This window comes from Vulpes lagopus, chromosome 24, assembly GCF_018345385.1.
Source record: "Vulpes lagopus strain Blue_001 chromosome 24, ASM1834538v1, whole genome shotgun sequence".
NCBI classification, from domain to species: domain Eukaryota; kingdom Metazoa; phylum Chordata; class Mammalia; order Carnivora; family Canidae; genus Vulpes; species Vulpes lagopus.
In genome coordinates this window covers 39,141,914-39,160,015 of record NC_054847.1, presented here as the reverse complement: position 1 = coordinate 39,160,015, position 18,102 = coordinate 39,141,914, and the positions used below count along the sequence as shown (strand labels likewise).

At 37.5% G+C, this 18,102-nt stretch overlaps 1 long non-coding RNA gene across 2 annotated transcripts in view; it reads right to left on the bottom strand.

Moving 5' to 3' along the window:
- LOC121482014 overlaps positions 1–18,102 on the bottom strand; it is a 96,379-nt gene that overhangs the window by 4,565 nt on the left and 73,712 nt on the right. For both annotated transcript variants that reach the window (XR_005985486.1, XR_005985487.1), the window contains 2 exons: positions 5,561–5,666; positions 3,100–3,241 (listed from right to left, as the gene is read on the bottom strand). This is a non-coding gene — a long non-coding RNA (uncharacterized LOC121482014). The remainder of the gene's footprint in view (positions 1–3,099; positions 3,242–5,560; positions 5,667–18,102) is intronic.

Below are 18,102 nucleotides of genomic sequence, written 5' to 3'. Positions count from 1 at the left end.
ATTCAATTTAAGCAACCACATTTGGCTAATACCATATTGTATCACACAGCTCTAGAATATCACAGTGGATTGTGGATATAAGCTTTAAGCAAGTATTCCAATATTTTAATTATTTATTGCTGTACAACACCCCAAAACCTAGTGTATTAAAACAGCACTAATAATTGTATCTCATAATTTTGTGATCTTGGCTAGGCTAAGCTGAGCGGTTGTTTTGCTCTACATGGTGTTTGCTCCAACAGGCAGATCCAAGATGACTCCTTCATTCACTCATCTTGTGCCTCAGCTATAATAGGCTGAAACAGCTGGGGGCCGGCTGAGTGTAACTTCTCTCTTCCCACAGAGTATATCCCTGTGGCTAGCCTGGGCTTTCTTACAACATGGCAGTCTCAGAGTAGTTGAACTTTTTACCTGGGACTGGCTTCCTAGAGAGAAGGTGGAAACTTCCAGACCTTTAAAGGCTAGACTTAGAGTTACCACTGTATCACTTCTTCCACATTCTGTTGGCCACAGCCAGTCACAAGGCCAGATTTAAGAGGAAGGGAAGTAGGCTTTACCTTGAACTGAGAAGGTGGGCACATGTGCAGAGGGAGGGGAGGAGTTGTGGCAGCCAGCTTTAGAGACTAAGACAGCAAATCTGTCAGAGCTGACTGAACAGAAGCAGGAGTAACAAATGAAAAGTGAAAAGTAACTTAGAATTTGCTTTGTAACAATCATAGAAAGGAGAAAAGAGAGAGAAGTGGAGAAGAATCAACTGTCTGGAGACCTATGGAAGCAAAACATTATTAAAACAACCAAAAGCCATGAGGGTGACCACCAGCCAAACTGAAGGAATACAGTTATCCATAAGAGGTCTGATGGATAGCCCCTGGTAAGTCCAACTTAAAGGACAAAACAGGGTAGCCCAGGTGGCTCAGGGGTTTAGCATCACCTTCAGCCCAGGGTGCAATCCTGGAGACCTGGGATCAAGTCCCACATCAGGCTCCCTGCATGGAGCCTGCTTCTCCCTCTGCCTGTGTCTCTGCCTCTCTCTGTGTGTGTGTGTCTCTCATGAATAAATAAATAAATAAATCTAAAAAAAAACACAAAAGTATCTCTGGCCCAGTTTTGTCCATTGAAATTCTACATGCAAGTTCTTTATTAGTGATCACCCTGACCCTTTCAAGGATGCCTGTCTTGGCATTATATGCCTCTAGGGTCCCTCAAACAGAACCAGGAAACTTCTCTACTTCCTCAGAACAGAGAAGCAGCATATCCTGAGCAAGAAGCAAAATATAACTGGAAAAGACATTAAGGCCTCTTGCCTTAGGAGTTCATCCTACTAGAAGAATCAAACCAGATTTGCTTAAAGCAGAATCACTCCAAATTCCCAAATCCGTAGAAATGACACAGCACTACACATGAAAAAAGTGCTGGAAATGTTCCAACCAAAACTAAAGGAGGGGTTTTATTAAGATGTTGACTCATTATCATAAGAGCCAAACCTTCCTTATTGAGACAGTGGTGAAAGAGACATGTAAAACAGAGAGGCCTGAGTTGTCTCTGTGATCCTGGACAATTAATTCAACACCTCTGAATTTTCTGGTTTCCCATGCAAACACTGAACATGATTCTATCCACCTTGTAAGGTTGTCATAGAGAATTAAATGCCAAAAAAGTTGGATTCAATGAACGTTCATTTCCTTCCCTTAGCCTCATCCTAAGTTTCCTTGCTATCTGTTTTAGAACATTGAGTGATGATCATCCAACTGTTAGAGGGATTTCCAAAATGATGACTTTCTAGATGGCCTGAAAAGCATATGCTATCATCACCATGATGTTCCCCCATGAAAGGGAGGACTTGAGAAATTAAATGGCATATCTGTAATAAATAACCTTTATCAGAATTTGAGTTGCTTTCCATTGCATTCCATACTTCAGAGAGGTTTACATTTAGTTGTCTTTTCATCTGAAAAATTAATGCTGCATCCTTTGGTAGCTAAAGGGGTCTTATCTTATCTAAGCCTGATGAGGCCTTTGATCCAACACAAGTCTGCACAGATTAACTGCCATGGGAATACACCATATCAACTCACTCTAATTTCACAGACTTCCATACAATGCTTCATCACTAAATCAGCCAGCTGCCATTGGAAGCCTACTAAGTACTAAGGCCAGAAAGTACAAAGAGGCATCACCAATTTCTCAGAGAATACATGATCTCATTGGGAAGAAAAATATAGATTACAAGATAGCCCACAATGCCGGCATAACGTGTTCCAAATGTATGTTAGAGACCTTGTCCGCGGTAGGAGGTCAGGGGAGCACAGCCTCACCGTGTAGCAGAACACCACATTAGGCCAAAAATGAGAAATCCTATGTAAAGAACAGCAAAGGAAAAGAAAAGGCAAGCAGTTTGGGAGTGGGCTTGTGCAGGGATGTATAAAGTTCCACGCAGACGATATGGAGAAGCCGCATCTGACCAGGGCACGCATTACCCCAGGCATAATGAGAGTGACTGGGACCAGGCCATGAATCCTTGGATCCTTGAACAACAAAATCCAGATAGAAGGTCCTGGAGGAAAAAGAATTTGAGATCCGGAGAATGACATGTGCCAAATGTTCTTGGTGGGTAAGGATTTATTGCCTCCCCTCCCCCAATTATGTTCACCTTAAATTTTAGCTTAAATAGGACAGTTCCTGCCAAGAATAGATCACAGAGCACCTATCACAAATCCTTGTATATTGGTGATCTGTAATTTCCCACCGAGATGAATTGATAGATAATTTGATTAAAACAGCATTCTAAAACTAGCCTTACTGAGCCATATCAAGTTTTCAACAGCTATGATCATTTTATTCCTCTTCCTAAAGATGCGATTTCCTATACCCTTGGCCAAATAGAAAAACCAAATACTTGCCTAAGTCATCAGTGAAAAGGACCAGGAAAAACACTAAAGTTAGTAAATGAAATTTTAATGTAAACCTCCTCCTCATTGATAAATGTAGCAAAATGTGTACAAAACACCCAGAAATAGTGAGGACCCTATGAGAAGATTCATATTCTGCATGTGACCTGAGGCTTGGGGAAAGAGAGTACAGAGAGTCTTCACCACCAACCTAGAAGCTGTCTTCAGAATCCTGGACTCCAGTACACTGAATCTCTCTCCATTCGACAGACGAATTGACTAAATGTTTACTCTTGAACTTCTTTGAACACTAACTTCTGCTTTTCAGTTTGTCGTGTCAATTTGTCTGAGCACTGAAATGGAAAACTGAATAGTTATTTCAAAAGTACAGATGGAGCCCCTTGTTTATAGTATAATTCTTTACACCAAATGGAACTGCAGGAGGTTCAAAATTTGTAAAGGTCTTCCAAAAATCCAAACACATTATTCATTTCAACAAATCTGACAATTTTTGAACTACATAAATTTTTGAACAATTTTTTTAGTCCATTCGTGTTAACTGAGGTTAATTTGAAGATACTGCTACTTCCCAAAAGAAGTAGTTGAATTCCAGAAGGCAATTTATGCCAGAACATAATTCAGTTAGACTCTTCTATCTTAGGTGAACAAAGAAATTACCTGTAGCAAGGACATTAAAAGTTTTAAAAATCTAGTCTAACTCATTTTACAGTGAGCAGATAAATGCTTTTAACATAGTGGTAATGGCTTTTAATCTACTTGCATGAAAGATAAAATACAGACATTACTTTTTCCCATCTCTCATTAATTCTCATACTATTATAATTACATTTGTTATAAGCATTTAGTTTTGTGCTTTTTTTAAAAAGCAGATTTTTTTGAGTAAAATTTAATGGAAAAAATAACATAATTTTAATTTATTTAAACCAATGGTGTTGGCCAGAGAGATTGTGGCCCAAACTATCTGGTATGCTGACAAGCCTCCATTGACAAGGTGTTCCCATCACAAGTTATGTTCAAAGCATGCTTTCAGAGACAACGCTGTAAATATACATTCCTCTGGCATATTTTTAAATTTTGAATGCTAAAATTGCTACCTATAAAGAGAGATGAACAGAGAACAGCAAAAGCTGGAAGTCTGGCCAATTGTGGGGCTTTTAGACTTTCTCTTTTTTTCCAACAGAGAAATACAAACTGCAGTTTGAAATAAAATTAGTTTCTATCTTTGGATACCCTCAATGAGACGTTTGTGTTCAATCTGATTTATATGGGAGAGAAATCCAAACCTGAATTTTCCAAATCACCTTTGCATTTTCCTGCTTATAAATACTATAGTATAAGAGAGCTGTGCCCCCCCACCCCAAAAAAACAACAGGTTCCTGCAGCAAAAATAGATGATTTGCAAAGTGACTTGCATAATTAGATGAACTGGCCACCCAAGTGTGCCTTTCTGATACCATCAAAGATAATGTAGAGGGAACAAAAATCTAACCCTCTTTCCTTTTAAAAATGAATCTCCTTCAAAACAACAAAAGAGAAATTTGGAATTTCATGAGGATTACTCAGAATCCTCCAAAATAGTCTTAGCTTTGTCAAATCTGGATTTAAATGTCAGTAATTTAAGGCTAGCTTTATGAATACAATGTCTATCTCCTGCAGCTGGGCCATATTATTTCAGTGACTTTTTTTATGCTGAAGTTGGCTATAAGTTCTATGCTTGATTTATGAAGCAAAACACTCTATTTACTGTACAATGCTATAGTGCTGACATGCGGGGTCACTCCGTAATGCATTTGGAGTGGAGCGTGGGAACAGGGTTAAATGAGCAACACGCAATGGTTTATGAATGTAAAATGTGGCTTTTACAAAAAGAAAGCAAGATTCTAAGGGCCCAAATGAAAATTGTGACAAACAGTAGCAAGCTGTTTGAATTTATTTGAAAGCACAAAGATTACATTTGACTAGGCAACTTTGGACTGAACTGCAAAGTGTAAAAAAATAAATAAATAAAAATGGAAGTACAGACTTGCCAGCAATCCTTGGGGTGGTAGGTTTCCATAAGCTTGGGAATTTCTCTTGCTTAAATGCAACCTCTACTATAACGACTGCCTCTGTTTTCAGGAAGTCAGCAATTTAAGAAATAAACAGAGGAATGTTCTGTATAGATATTTTTAGGATTGATCACAATTGTCAAATCTGGGTGACCCAAAACCTGAAAAGTTTCGGGCATGTGCGTTAATACAACACAAAGAAAATGTCATCATATTTTGAATTTTAATTCTGAAATAAAAAGTAGGTACTCTCATAGCTTCCCAAAAGAGGAAATAAATGGGCGAATGGCAGAAAGGAGTACTGACATTCTCTCTTCTGGTAGGTTTTTGGTTGGGGGGCAATTTTCTAAACTTTTTATCAAATGGCCATGAAAACCATGTGGAGTTCAGGTGTGGCATGAATAATATAAACTTGGAAAAAGCTGGTCATATGATTTGCTAGTTCTTCAATCAATGTGTGATTTCTTCTAAAATCATTTCTCCCAGTAGAGATATAGCAGAACTTTCAAATGAAACATTCCAAATTTGTGCCACATGGAAATTGTAGAATGCTTTTCTTCATGTGTTGAATGTCCGAGAACATACCAGGAGCATCGAACTTACTTTGGGAATATGCTACCAGAAGACATGAGCCCCAGATACTCAAAAGCAGAAAAGGAAAAACAGGCAAGGGCTGTGCTAGACCTGTGCAACAGCTGGAAAGTAATCGCTGAAAAGGAGAGAAAAAGTGAATGAGAAAAACACGTTTGTAGAAAGCAATCGTTTTGGAGGCAGATTAATCTTGTTTTCATTTGAGATTAGGTTGCCACTACTACTTAACTGCTGTCAGAGCTGGATACTATTTTACAGTTAAAACAATACCCACTTGAAAAAATAAAACTGATTGCATTTGAGAAAACATTCATACAATTTTTTCCAGATTCTCCTCTGACATTAGGGGAGACTTTGCCAGGCTTACCACGTGACCACACTGATCCTGATCCTAAAAGCAGAACAGCTGGGTAAAATATTAAAGCTGCCTTAAACATGTTCCTTTAAAAAAAAAAAAAAAGTAATCAAAAGGCAATGCCCCAAAGCAACTGAATACTGTAAAGTTATCTTACAGGGAGATCATTCTTAGATACTAAGGGTGTGACCCAGATGCTTCAGTGAAACTTAATTTCCTGCTAGGGAGGGAAAGAATGACAAATACCTAATTTGATTAACTCAGGATGAGAACTGGTAGGTCTCCTGCCACCCCTGTGACTGATAAGATTTCAGCCTACTAGCTGCAGTCAGGGGAGAGCCCCGTCCTTTATTTAGGACAACACTTTTGCTATCAAACTGATGGAATATTCTATCAGTCTTAAAAGATGACGGAAGTAAAATTATGTGTGCTCCCAAGAGCCTTGGAGAGTCTCCACATTTTGATTTGAACTATAGGGTTAATTTGCCAGGTTTCACAGCTCAGTAGATAACCCAGTATCAATAAAGGTGATGTTAACCCAATCCAAAGCACCACTTGGATAACTATTCTTCCCATGGAACAAAGTATGGAGTATAATGATAATTTTGTAATATTAAAGCGTGTGATTGCTATCCCTCCCCTGACAACCCCATTGACGTTCTGAGAAGCAATCTGATATTTTGCATGGAGTAAAACAAAGATGGCCTGAGTACAAGCCCACGAATTGGTACAATTTAGCACAATATAAATGTTGACTCTCTGCTTAGCTTTTTGTATTGCCAGGTGTCTGTATAGCAAAATGCTAAGGGAGTCGCAATAAAATCCTATCTTCAATGGGCTCTTAGGAATTTTTTTTTAAACTTAAAAAAATTAATGATGAAATAACATTAGGTAGAAAGTATGTAAAGGGAAATATCAAAATTAAGCAATATAAGTGGAAATGACTTTCAAGGGGATTCAACTCTTTGCTTCCCCACCTCTGCTTTCTGCCACCAACTGACTCCCCCTTATCAAGGCTCAAGCTCAGACTCACCTTTGACTTTTTGTTAATCATAACTTCCAAGCCATGAAGATTTTTAACAACATTCCTAAGTGCATTCCCTCCTTTTTGTTCTTAACTACCCTTCTTAAGGCTCTTGTCACATCTCATCTTGTCTCCCTGTCTCCTATCCTTTTTCTATTTTTATTTCAATTCATCTATAAAACAGTGCCAGAGTGACCTCTTAAAAATGCACATTTGAGTGTATCATGCCCCTGCTCTGAAATCTGCACTTACTCCCCATTGCCAAAGGAATGAGATTGCTCACTCTCCGTTATTGTTTTCATGGGTCTGTGCTCTACGGCTCGAATTTATTTTGGAGCCTCCCTCTTCCACAGACACTCCAGTCCAATGATAGTGATGACAGTTCCCTAAATCTGAAGTTTAATGCTTTATAATTGCACTCAAATTCATTACTCATTGAGATTCATTTCAAATAGTATTTCCATGTTAAAAAGTTTCCTTTTCATCAGTTAAGTGTAACATCTCTTCTCTATTAAACATTCTTTAAGGCAGTTATTTTATGTTGCTTGCTCTTATAGCTATGTGGGTGCTTATCTTTCATACCTAAGTTTAAGCTCCTTGAGGGCAGAACTTCTCATTCATTTTTGGTATTCCCTCCGGGACTCGGAGTAGTGCCTTCGACATAATAGCTACTCCATAAATACACACTCATTTGAATAAGATGGAAATATAAAATTCGACAAGAAGGAGAAACAAAATTTTATATAGTTTCAATTAAAAAAAAAGAGGTAGAGTTTGAAAGACATCATGTTCCACAACAGCTTATACATTCATAAAATATGCATTCAAAAAAAGTGGATGGAAAAACTCATTTTAGGGGAAAATCTTAATGAATGTACATAATTCATATTCTGGAATGAACAGCTCACCCTTCAGAAATGGAAAGCATTACCATTACTCCCAAACATAAATCCATAAAAATTAAAATTGTAAAGGAACTATTAGATCATCTTGATTTTCGCTCTGTCAACTCCAGATCTTGACTTCATTCCATTCCTTACCACGACTGGATGCAGAAGGCAGTTTTAGTCTCTCTTCAAGTTTTTTCACAAATGGATATTAAATGACTCAAGTGACTTTTTTTTTTTTCTAGGAGGCTGGTTTCCTCAACAAGTAATAATTTATTCTGCTTGTGAATAAAATCTTCCCAATGTCTCAGAGGTCACTAGTTGCACAAAGGAGGCTTGCACTTTCATTCTGTTTTCCTTGAATAAGTTGGGTTTTCAGCCCCACCCTTTTGTCTCTAAAAATTAGAGAATAAGAAATATCCAAAGACCTTCAGAAGTTCACCTTTTGAGTGATCAGTTTTATTTACTTCAAAATGTCATCCAGAGAAAAATGCTAAATGCATATTGTCTTATACCCACTGGAATTCTATATCAATGGTAACTGCAAAGGTTGGTGGTACGGCATCAGAAACTGGGTGTATCAAGGAACTTACTAGGGTGATGAACTTGTTCTGGTCTTCCCAGGATCTTTCCACTTTGGGCACTGAAAGTCGCATGTCCCAGAAAACCCCTCAGACCTGGACAAATGCTATGCTTGCTGATCTTATTGTTAAAAGCAGTGCCTGGGGATGGGATCCTTCCATTGCAAACCCTATTGTAACTCTGAATATTGTATTTTACATATAGTAGTTATTTAAAATTTTTTAATTAAGATTATAAAATGATGACAGAGAGCCCTAAAAACCCACCTGATAAAAAAGAGAAAAATGTGCCATATTATACTCATACATAAAATATTGATTGAGTCTATCTTAGTCCCACGAGAAAAGGCCTCCATAGACCAGCAATACTAATCAGGGGATTCCAGGCCCTTCCAGAACTATGGAGTATCCACGAGGATCCTGCAGATTCATATATGTATAGCTAATCATTATCTATAGAGAGAAGAGGACTCACAGATACATGAAATCATTGCACTTGAAATATTTGTAGGAACCGCTATCATAAGTAGGAATTCATTTACAATTTTAAAAAAAATCAATGCTTGAGTCTTAGAATTACAGACTTTCAGAGCAGGATGGGACCTTGGAGATCGACTCTTCCAACCCCACTTGTTTTACAAATGTGGAAGCTGAGTTGCACAGTTAGTTAATGGAATGTGTGCTCTGTGAACGAATCTACCTCATGGTGCTAAGCTAATTACAGTAGGGTTTATATGGCTTTTATAGAATTGTGATTAAGTCCTGTGGGGATATGTGATCGCCAATTTGCTATCTATCTTCAATGGCATTAAACGGTAACTCTCCCCTCCCTTGAGTTATCATACAGTGGCAGCATGGAGTGCAGTGGGAACAAAGACGTGTCATCTAGGCTTGGTTCTGCCAACAGCTAGTCAAGCCATCTTGGACAAGTCACTTACCAGCTCTCGGCTTCAGTGTCTTCATCTAGAAAAAGAAGAGGACTGGTCAAAATGATCTCTTACATCCCTTTTCTCACTAACATTTTATGAGCCCATAAGCCATTAAGAGAACTTCCTTGGTCAAAGCTTATAGAAAATTGGTTCCTGGAGTTTTACCAGAAGCCAAGATTATACCGTCAGTCAATGGCAGAATGGCAATTAGAATCTAATTCTCTGGACTCCCTGCTTTTTATCTACTTTGGTCCCCCATAGTATATATAATTAAGCTTGCAATGATTGCCATCTTCCCCTAGGAAGTGTGGAGTCACAGATCAACACACCCACGGAAAAGAGAAAAGTAGAAGGCAGTGATAAAGTCCAAGCTCAGTAACTTGAGATTTTCTACTAGGTGAGTTATGTCCAACAACAACAGTTACTGGTATCATTAGTGTTTTCTTTGTTGTCATGGTTATTATTAATGACTTCTTTTTGAGGGGGGCCTGAGAGTTTATGAATCACATTATGTATATGTCATCTTACTTAAGTCCACAGCTATACACTGAAATATCAGAAATATTTGTTTTTACCATCATTTTATGAGCATGGTGACTGCACTCTCTCATAAGTTAGGTATTAACCACATGTGGCTATTGACATTTAAATGTGTTAAAATCAAATAAAATGTGAAATTGTTTCTTGGTCTCACTAGCCACACTTCAAGTGCTCAATAGCCATGTGTAGGTAGCAGAGGTTTGGAACATTTCCAGCATTGCAGAACATTCTATTGGATGGCACAGCCCTAGAAGACTGACTTGTTCAGTTCCATGCAGCTAGTAAGACGCAGAGCCAGGGCCTTGGTCTTCTGAGCTAAGGTCCCAGTGGCCTCATCCCAGGACAGTTGCTTATCACCATCTAGCTTATAGTTCCCTTGCTCTTTAATTTGCTATGTCCTATAAAGAAATCCAAACCAATTTTAATATTGCCTTAAAGGGTGCATGATGTGATAGCCCCATTCTAGTTTACAGAATGTACTGGAATACCAGGTGAGAGAGGAAACAAACAAGGTCTGAGCAAAGAACTAAATCTCAAGAACATATCCTACTAAACTGAAAATTAAATCTTTATTGTTCTGTGCCTTTTAAACACCAAAGACTTTTCAAATAACATGAGTGACAGGGCTCTACTTTTCAAAGACCAATTCTGAATCTGGAGTCAGCCAAAAAGAGGCAAAAGCCGGACCGGAATGCATACCGTTTGGAATTTTGACCAGAGCAATTTTACCCACATCCATCATCCCGCATTTTCTTTAAAAAAAGAAAATAAAGTCCTAATAAATAAATATATCACAGGAAAAATCTGAACATTATCACACTTTCATCTGATGATTTTTATACAGTTGTCACAGAAAGACTTATTATTTATTTCCATATCTTTGCTTAATTCAAAACTAGGAAAATAAGTCTAGCAAATTTTTTTCCAACTCACTTTTGAATAGACCAAAGGTGTATAGCCTAAAAAAGAAACAGCATGACATCTGTAAAGTCTGCGATTTGAAGCTATACTGTCTTGCTCAGAATCTTCATTAACTCTTTTCCTAATTGTGTAGCTTTTAGTGAATCCCTTAAACTCTCTGAGACTCGGTTTCCTCATCTGGAAAATGGATAAATTATTACCTACTTTTCAGGGTTAATTCGAGAACTGATGGCAATCTACATCTAGCATCAGACACAGTATCTGGTGAGACACAGGTATTTAATAAGTAGAAAGTATTGTTACTAATTTTCCTGAAGGGAAAAACACCAACATACCCATAAACCCATCATTGCTTCAGATAAAAAAAAAATCAAGCTATGAATAAGTAAAAATTTTCACCAAAAGAATCACCAAAGTTGTTACTTAATTGTCATGCACTATCCCATCTCACCTTAACTGTATTTATTTATTGAAAAAAACTCGCATTGAGAGGTTAACAGAAGACTGGATCCAGAAAAGCTTGTTTTCAGATATCAGTTACATTTGTGTATGTTTATAGGTTTCACCCCAGGGAGAAAATCCAAATACTCATCTTGTACCTATGTTTTACAAGAACTAGTTCTCTGGTAACTTCTAAATTCATTATTAGCGAAGGTTGTATTTAAGATTCCTATGTCTACTGCTTAATAACACCCAAATTAGTCTCGATGGAATTAGCTGTAATTAAGGACATTGTGAAATATGGTGGGGCAAACAGAATTACACTGTATTACTTTATTAATAATATTCTTTAACTACACTGTAAATTGCTATTAGGCCTGCATATTACTGCCTGGATATGGAAATAGTCTTTTGCTATGCTAATCTAACACAATTTTCTTTTAAATGTAAACAAATTATACTCTATTAATATGCTGTTCTACTTGCATAGTTAATTATTGTAACAGTAAGGAATAAAATTGTTCTGCTTTCTCTGTTTCTGATGGAAAAAGGGCTACATAAATAGTTTAATAGGGAACTAATTATGCAAAAAATTTAGATGCCTAAAATGTGTTTGTAATTACATTAAAATGGTCTTCTGTTCAAATATTGGAAAGCCTGCTAATTGGAGGCTAGCTGAAAATTTAAATATTGTGAATCAATGATTTTAATACAGTACATGTTTGGTTGTGTTTCTGTTCATATTTGTCTTGAAAATGAAGAGAATATTTAACAGTGTTTAATAAGAGAGGGTCTGAGTTTCATACCAATGAAGTTAGTCCGCAGCAGACTGGAATTTTAAACATGTATTTTACAGCATTATCATTAATTTACTCACGGGGTATGGGCAAGTTTTGGCTCAGGAACAACAACAAAAGTATACTGCTTGAAGGATAAGTTGATGTGAAAAGAAAATCTGATGTAGACCAAATCAAAGAGTCCTGGAAAATGCCCCATGACAGGCAAACCAGAGCTGATACGGTTGTAAATTGCTAAATTGTTTTAGATAAATAAACACATGTAGCAGATCACCTGCCTATTCTCCAAGGATTTCCAAGTGAGTCACCTTATCCAGTTGTAATTAAGGAGTGTTAAAGATGTAGTGCCTTGTTCTAAATGATTCTTCGTGGCATCCAAGCTTTTATTTTGATGCGGAACGGAGGTTCTTAATCTGAGAAAAAAAAAAAAAACCCGCAATGCTAAAATAAGCCCACTCTTTTGGAGAGAATTTCAACAACCTGTCCTGAATTTTAAACTATTTTGGAAAAAAAGAAGGGCAAACTGTTCATTATAATTTTTACGACAATACAAATGAGAGTACTGCATATGTAACCAGGATTAATTGCACAGATAATTGGGAGCCCAGAAATAACTTTATAATTTAAAATTCTTGCCTACTTAACAGAGTTGGAGTCAGCATCAAGAGATAGAACGTACTTGAAAACGTGTTGAAGACTATAAAGCCCACAAGGAAGGTAGCAAGACAATCACTGTGGTTATTAATAATAATGAAGAAGATGAAATGTCATTTGCCCTATAAGGTAATCCCTGCTGGATAGTGCCTTCCACTCAAACTTGGGTACCATGTGGTGGTTAGGCTCGAGCTCTGGAAGCAGCAGACCACAGTGTGACTCCTGGCTCTACATCCTCAGGCCTGATAGACCCAGAGATGCTGCTCCGCAGATCTGATTTAAGTTCTAGTTCCAGTACAGTCACAAGCAGGCAATTGACTCATCTCTCAGGAATCACTACCACATTCTTTGACCTAAAGGATATCTTTTGCTGATTTTGAAAGGAAAAAAAAAAAAAAAGACTATACTATCAGAATCAGTTGCAATTGCTTTTAAAGATACTGTCTGTTGGACAAAGCCCAACATCTTAGCTTGGCTTTCAAGACCTTCCACCCTCTTACCTCTCCCCATCACTCCTGCTAGCTCCCTGCTCAGCCTAGGGGGTTCCTTTATCCCCAAAATGCCACATCTCTTCCCACATCTGGACCACTGGGTCTGCTGTTCTCCTTGCCTGAAATGCTCCCTCCTCTTTCCCATTCTTTTCAGACCTCACTCAAATTTTCTCTCTTCTCTAAAGCCCTTCACGAACACTCCAGGCCTCAGTGACTTCACCCTTCTTTTTGAATTCCACTAATTACATTCCGTGTAACATCTGGACTTTTTCCTTGGTGCGTGGCTTGCTTGTTACTTAGCTTTCTCAGTATTGCATGTATTTCACTATAACTTGATAATATGCTCTTCTAGATATATTTTACATCATTATGTTTCTAGCATATGGTATGACACATAGTAGGCTTTGTACTGATCCTTGCTCCTTTGCAAGGGCAAAAGCACATGCCACTCAAAGAATATATGCAAATGTTCTTAAATCAGGTTAGCCAGTTGACCCCAAATCATCCATTTAAAATGCACAAGGTGAGGCGGGGAGTCCGAGCCAAATGACAGTTATATTTGTCCACATGATAGGCCTCTGTGTTTGTCTAAGAAGGCTCCTGGGAATACAATAGAACAGTTGACGACAAATATTTTGGGGAGGGGGTGTCTCGTCTAAATCCATCCTGCCACTTCACTGCAATTATCCACCTCCATTACCTGATACTAAAGCTCAACATAAAACATGTATGTGAAAACTCTCAATCCTGTCTCTCCTCTACTAAAAGTATTTCTCATGTCTCTTTTCAAAACAGAAGCCTCAAAGACATAGGATTTCTATTCCTGTAAATTTTCACTTGGGGTATTTACTATGCCTCGTGAAAGCCCGATGACCATCATATTCTCTGCTGATGGGTAAGAATAATCAAAAACTCACCCCCCGCCCCCCAGCTCACACTGGTAGGTTAGCCATCCGTATCTACCTTTTAAAAAATGCCACCAGGAATTCTATACCAGTGGGAAGGCATGTATTGATTGATGCAATCATCAATTAATGTATTCCCTCTTTTCTTCCCACAATTATTAATGAGCAGTGAAATGCCAACATGGTGGAAACAGAAGGCAAAATAAAGAACAGCAAAGACACTGATCATTCAAAACTGAAGAGGCAGCTCATGAATAATGGATAGCTATGTGCATACGAATTGCCAGGAGAAAAAAAAATTCTATTTTTCTATGATCTTGTCCTTAGCCCTGTACTTCATTCAGAAGGGTTCTATTCCCCGGGTCAAGAGGGTATACAATGGGTATATTCCACACAAATACTTATGAGAATGAAAAATGGCAAAACTTTACTTAATAAGGGGGACAATCAACCCAGTTAGGTACTTTTCCTAAATTAAACTCAGTCATTTTCATGACTGAGAAGAGACCCATTCTTGTCCACTCACAGCCTTTATTCTTTACCATCTGCCATGTTTCCATCTACAGAAACCCAGAAATACTTTTCTCAGTGGACTGTCGCCCAGAGAGACCCCAAAGGCATGTCCAATACTAGGTCACAGGGAGATGCTGAGTCCACTAATTTATTTTTCCTTTTTCAATCAACATAATATATGGTGCATTCTTGACCTTTTGCTATTTTTTCCACCGGTTGCAATATATATATACATATAACATGATCATTGAAAATATCATATTATCTGTGTCAGACTAGCCCATTTTATTATCTTCTGATCTCCCAGCACATGACTTACAGACAGAATATTAAACTCCAAGAAGGATTTAGCTCAGTGCACATGTTGCCACTGGTAACCCACGGTAATAAGGTAACCCTATATATTCACAAGTGCCATATGTCACATGCAGAGATACATATGCAGACACAGAAACTGTTTTTAGAAAACTCATGCCTTCCAATAAAAAAAAAAAAAAGAAAAAGAAAAAAGTATTCCTTGGAGTACATCACCAGAGATGTAGGCTATTGATTCAATTTATTCTCCAACTTTCAGAGCTTTATTTCTGGTTTTACAGGAATTACAGGAAAACCAAGTTATAAAACTTCTCAAGCGACAAAGAATGAGTATATACTGAAAAGTCCCAATGAAATGAAGTCTATCAGTAGACACCCAAATGTAAGCCACTTAAAGATTTGGATTTGAGCTAGGTAGAGCTTTTTTAAAAAAGGACAAAAGGAAGTTCATTTTCTAACAAAATAATATCCCCAATTGGTAATATATATATACAGTCAGTAATACATATATCACTGGAGATATACATATATAGTCAGTATTATATACACATGTACATATATAATCACATATATACATATATAATTGGTAATATTTATACATTGTTGATCATTTATATATTAAAGCTCTGGTAATAGAAGATTATTTAATGGACTATTATTTTTCCACATCTCCCTCAAAAGTCAAACTTCAGGACATTGAAGTGTTATGGAAGATAAAATGGATTAATATTTTCCAGTCTGGCCATTCAAAACCAAACCCTAACACAGCACCATCTATCCTATCATAGAATGTAACATTTTTCAAAAGGGAAAACTCTCTTTTTACAAGACCTTATAGGTTTCTTAATACCCTCTTGGTTTGCCCTGAGATGGAAAGAGAACATATTCAGAATCAGTGGGAAGATTTCATCTGGAAGACAACAGCTGTTTGTCGTGCTTTGTTTTAAACTCTGGTGAAAGCCTCAAAGAAGGCTGAGCGAAGCAACTGAATGAAGACTTGAAAGGCCTCAAATCAGAGATCCTGAAGCTTCTCAGGGAGCCCTCTTACCTGGAATGGCCATTTGTTGTAATGACTGTAGAAGGCTGACTCATTTTCACCAATAGAATCGGAACTAAACAGAGTCTGAGAAAAAGATATTACAGTGATGCACATTTATTTGATCTCCATTCAAGGGGCAGAGCGAAAAGGAACAGTAGGCATATGCTCTGCTATTAATTGCATAATTGGTTTCTTTGAAACAAATCTTTCCTTATAGGTACTTGAATATTCAATAGAATACTTTTGTATTAGTCTATCCCTGTCTGTGTCTAGGTCTTCTTTTTTCTTCCAGCTTTATTGAGGAATGACTGAAAAATAAAATTCTTATACATTTAAGGTGTACAATGTGATGTTTTGATATATGCATACACTGTAAAGTGATTAGCACAAGAGGATTAACATATTCAGTTAGCGTGTGAATGTGTGTGGTGAGAACACTTGAGATCTACTCTTAGCAAATTTACCTCCCTGAGTTTCTATGACAGTGCTTGCTACTTGCATACCTAGGATAAAAAATGCTTTCAGGACAACAGCAGCTATGTCCAACCTAAGCCCCCACTGTCATACTATGCCACAGAGAAGACGATTCCTTCCTCTTTTTCAAACATTCCTATCATGCCTGAGGAAGGTCCCTCTTCCTATTTCCTGGCCCAAGATACCTCCCTCCAGGCCCACAGAACCTTCCTTGACATCTTCCTTGGTCTACCACACAATCTTCCTGCTCTTCTCCAGGGGCCCTGCCTTTTCTCTCTTCTTCTTCACCTTCATATACTTTTTAAGCACAGTAACCTCAAGGAATTGTAGTTACCAGACCGAAAGTGCCATGAAAATACATTACCCTCACCTGCCCGCATTACACAGCAGCTGAAATGGAGAAGGCTAGTTGCAGGCCAAGAATTACCAAAAAGTCAGTTTTTATTAGATGTGGTAATTCATAAAGTAATGTGTATTCTAATACTGGGGCGGGGGGGGGGGGCGCTATCTAATACCTCCGTTCTTCACTTACAAATAGATTTTTTTTTAATGGACCTAAATAGTGGCATATTGTTTTTTATCTCTAGCTGTAGCAAAACAATGTCTAATAAATGTTCCAGAAGTAAATATATTCATAATAACAGAGACATTGCAGGAGAAAAGCAAAATTCAATACACTCTCTCCCTTATTCTAAGTTTTCTCTTGTCCATACACAGTAATAGATTCCTGGGTTCTTACATGCAATCTCTTTTTAACATATCTGTTATGTTTTTGGTAAGTGTATGCAGGAAAGACTTACATACAAACATTTTTTGAGCATCCAAAGAGTCTGTGAAACAGTCTTTCAAAAAATAAATAACTACTTGAACGTCATCTTTTATTCCCTCCTCCTTTACAGAGCCTTCTCATTCTCCGTTTAGCCTTACAAGTTCTCTGGTTTCAAGTCTGCTATTTAAAAAAATATAAAGTGCTTTCAAGGATGAAAGTCATTTGTCACTGCAGAGAAATGAAGGTTAACCCAGGGCACTCTAGGAGGACTTGTTGCATAGTGCATGGCTTTGCTACAAATGCAGGGAGACACATGGAGATCATCTCAGGAATGAATACAGCAAGAGGTTTAAGTTAAAGTTGATTTTATTGACTAGAAAAAAATATAAAGAAATTAATTATGACAATGTCATTTAAAATAAAATAAAATACAGGGGCACCAGGGTGGCTAAGTGGTTGAGTGTCTGCCTTTGGCTCAGGTTGGATCTCATGGTCCTGGGATTGAGTCCTGCCTCGGGTTCCCCTGCAACCCCCACAGAGTCCTGCTTCTCCCTATACGTCTCTGCCTCTGTGTATCTCTCATGAATAAATAAATAAAATCTTTAAAAATACAAAATAATAAAATAAAATAAAATGTATGCTTAAGGTGCAAAATTACAATGAATCATCTATGGCAATCATCACCTTACATGATTTCTGTGACTTTGTATTTCTCGTTTACCTACATCGGGAGGAAGAAGCTCTAAGAGCACTGAAAAAAGTTAGCAATAATGCAGACACCTTCTTCAATTTTTCTTTTTTATAAACTTCCAAAATAATTACAAAGGGATTTGTCTTAAAGTTTCTTTATCCTGAAAAATGTAATGGAATCCTGACAATTAGGGAAAAAAGCACACGCACCAGACTAATAAGTAAACAA